Source organism: Pediculus humanus, genomic scaffold, assembly GCF_000006295.1.
Source record: "Pediculus humanus corporis 1103172108257 genomic scaffold, whole genome shotgun sequence".
NCBI lineage: Eukaryota > Metazoa > Arthropoda > Insecta > Psocodea > Pediculidae > Pediculus > Pediculus humanus.
In genome coordinates this window covers 1-4,279 of record NW_002987826.1, presented here as the reverse complement: position 1 = coordinate 4,279, position 4,279 = coordinate 1, and positions in this window count along the sequence as shown.

The window sequence follows — 4,279 nt, the reverse complement described above, 5'->3', positions numbered from 1 at the left end:
TTTTAAAATATAAATCGCGAAACGGTTCGAATTCTCCCCCTCCCCCCTCCCCTAAAAACAAAACGAATTTTCCACAAATCGATTTTCAATAACATCCGTTTAAAAACATTGTTTTTTAACGTTTTCAAAAAAAAAAAAAAAAACCTGAAATGATTATTGGAAAAAAATGTCTACAGGTATTGAACCTCAGTAGTACTACTCGTAAAGATCAAAGGTTTAAACAAATAATAATAATAATAATAATAATAATTAAAGAAAAGAGAAAAAAAAAACGAAAAGTAAAACCGAAGGACGAAATATCTATCATCGGTATTTTATGTTTGAAAAAAAATCAAAATGGCGGTTAAAAGGAGAAAAAATTTATTTTACACGGATAATAAAGCAATTCCAATCGTGCGGGGAAAAATAATTATTATAAAAAAAAAAAAAAAATTACGTATGATAATAATAATAATATGTGAATCTCCCGCGAAAAAAAAAAAAAATTCAAAATGATATTTTTTTTTTTTTGTGACCGCATAAAAACTATTTAATCTTGAAGTTTGTTGTTGTCTGCGTTTAAATTTATTTTATATTACGCGGCGTTTAAACGGTTAGAGGAAACGGTTTTTTTTTTTACCGCCAAAATCGTCAAATTTAAAATTTTAGCTTATTATTATTATTGTTTTCGTCGCCGGATTATTTATAATTCTGTAATGTGAATTATTACGCGTACGTTTTATTAAAAAAAAAAAAAAATAACACGCGAGTAAGTAATTAATATAAACGTGCGTTCAACTTAAACGGGGAAATAATAATAATAATAATTATTATTATTACGTACTTTTTTTTGCGGTGAAAGCAACGTTAAAATTTTAATTTTGTTCTTTTTATGAAAGTGAATTATTGCTGTCGGTCAAAGAAATTTGTTTTTTGGCAAATTAAGTTTGCGTGCGTGAATCATCGTCTAATGTTTTTGTTATTCCTATGCCAATTCGTTAATGAATATTATTATTATTATTATTATTATTATTATTATTATTATTATTATTATTATTAAAAGTTTGGCACGGGTTTAATTATTTATTTACTATTTTGTTTTTTTTTTGTTTTTGTTTTTGAATTAGAAAATTTGAGTTGGGGTAAAAAAATAATTAACATTGTTAGAAAATTTTCTAATTATAATCGTCGATCAAAAAAAAAAACAAAATTTTTTTTTGGCTAATGTTTAAGTTCTGCTACCGTTCTGATTTGCTATGGTTCAGTTTTGCTACGGTTTAGTTTTGCTATAATTCAGATTTGCTACCGTTCAGATTTGCTATAATTCAGATTTGCTACCGTTCAGATTTGCTATACCGCAATTTGCTGTAATGAACATTACGAATGCTCATTACAGAAAATTACGTATACGAATCGAACCGATTTTATTTATTTTATTATACTATGGAAAAAAAAAAAAAAATCGCAATTTAACGTTTTTTTGTTTAACATGTTCGTGTGCTTGTGTTTGTGTTTGTGTTTGTGTTCGTGTCTTCTTAAAAACAAAAACATTACAAATCACGTAAAACATTATTTATTAGCAAGATGTATTAAATTGTTTACATTTCAAATTTGCTCATTTTTTTTCACAGCATCAATTATTATTTGAGGACACAAAAAAAAAACACGAAACGTTTTTGTAAACAATATAAAATTATCTCACGGTGTGAAAAATTGTTTAAATCCTAAATTTTTGTGTAAAAACAAAACACGGTAATGGTCGTCATTGGCCTCGTTTAAAAATAATAATAATAATAATAATAATAATAATAATAATAATTTTTCATTTAAAGGTCAGTCCGTCAATTTTTTATAGATTTGTAAAATAATTTATTTTTTTTTAAAATCGAGTTTCATCTCGTAATGAAATTTTTACTTTTATTTATTATTTATATAAAACTAGTTTTAATATCGAGTATACGATGTAAAGTGAAATAGTGGTAGTAGTAGTCGTCTAATTACACGTCAAAATTATGAAATTATTTTTACATTTTGCAAAAGTTGATATGGTCGTCTACGTCGTCGTCGTCGTCGTCGTCCCCCCTTTGAAAACGCATTAAAATCGTATTGTGTAAACTGAAAGAAAAAGTTGCAGGGGAAATACGTCGAAAAAAAAAAAAAATTAAAAGGCGTAATAATAATAATAATAATCATTTACAACATGTCAAAATGTAAACGAATCGACATTTAAATAAAACACTTTTAGTGTGTGTGTGCGTGTGCGTGTGCGTGTCAGAATGTGAACGATACCGTTTGGATCACGTTAAATTCCAAAAAAAAAAAAAAATTTTTTTTATTTTATTTATACTCTTAGATGGATTATCTCACAAAACTTGAAATGTTAAACTCAAAGATGGGGTAGTTAAGAAAGGTTTCAAAACTTTTGCTCTCGTTCAGATCGGTACGAATAGGCAGGTACGAATAGCAAATTTTTTTAAATATTTTTCAATATCTTACTTTGTATTAATGGAAAAAACAAAACAAAAAAAAAAATGCGGAAAAGTGTTTGTTATGAATATTTAAAAAAGAAGTTTTACAACATTTTTTTAATTATTATTATTATTATTATTATTATTATTATTATTATTATTATTATTATTATTATTATTATTATTATTACAAGATTTATCCTCACGTGAATTGTAGCAAAAAAATTATAATAATAATATAAAGATTTTCTTAACAAAAAGAAAAATTATAAATAATAATAAAAAAAAAGGGTAATATTATATTTCAAGGTGATGCAGTTAAAAAATAAAATGTCAAAAGGTTTGTTTGTTTGTGCGTTTGTTTGCCTGTTTGTCTGTTTGTTAGTTGTTTTTTTTTTTTTTATTTCGGTTCGAAATAGACGAAAATTTAAATTTTATTAATAATTAATTAATAGTAAAAAAAAAAAAAAAATTGCTTTCGAATTACGTGATTTTGTTTTTTTTATCTATATATTGAATAATAAAGTCACGTGATTTTGTTTTTCGACTGCACCTTTTCCTGTAGGCTTTACTTAAACAATTTTGAAAATTTTTTTCCCTTCCAGCATTTTCCGGAAATCTTTTTTTTTTCCCCTTTTCCTTTTCCATGGGTGTTATGAAAATTACATAAGAAATCGTTACCGAATTTATATAATATTAATTTTTTTTATTTGGCCGTAAGGAACGTTATAGTTTTATTTTTTTGACAACGTTAATAAAATTTTATTTAAATTGGGGAGAGGGAGGGGGGGTGTGTGGAATAACAAACAGGAAGTTAAAAAACGGAAAAAAATATGGCGACAAAGTTTTTTTATTATTATTATTGTTTAAAAATTAACAATATGTATATGCGGTATGAATAAATTACGACAAACTGGAAATTTTTTTTTTTTTTTGTTAAAGTTGTTGTTGTTGGTTGTTGGTTGTAATTTGGGGTAATTTAAATCAAGTTTTCACTTTGACAATGAGATAATAATATCCCTCCATTTAGTTTATGTTTTACTTACGTAATTCAATATTTGTAATGAAATCAAAAAAAAAAAAAAAAAAAATGTGAAATTTTTTTCATTATTAATTTTTACGTTTGTGTGTACGTGAGGGGATTCGTTTTTTTTTCGGGAGAGGGAGGGGGAGGGAAGGGGGAAATGTCACAATAATAATAATAAATTTAATAAAAATAAAAAACCTTGAAATTAATTATTAAGGAAGTATTGACTTTTTTTTTTTTTTTTTCGTTTTGAAAAATTGTGTAAAAGGTATTTTTTGTAAAATAAAAATAAATAAAACGGTTAAATATTATCATTATTATTATTTTTTAATTTGTTTAAACGACAACAATAACAACAACAACAACAAACAAGAACATTTCGTTCGTCACGAAGAAACAAACGGTTAATTTAAATTTAATTTTCAATAACTAAAAAAAAAAAAAAAAAAAAAAACCTTGGAGAAAAAAAAAGAAAAAAATTAGTTTCGTTTCGAGTTACTAAAAATCTATCCAATTATTATTATTATTACTATTAGTTTCTTAGTGGTAGCAAATTTTGCAATGTTCATTCGACAATAAAAAACAATAATTGAAATTTTTTTTTTTTTTTTAACCTTTTTTGGTATTTTTAAATGATAGCAAAAAAGGATACCTGAGTAAAATAAAAATTTAGTCATTGATATTTTTTTTATTGTTAGTAAATTAAATTTTTTTATTTTCACGATTTCGTAAATAATAATGATGATGGTGATGATGACGATTATTATTATTATTATTATGTCCACTATAAACACGACAAGGCTCT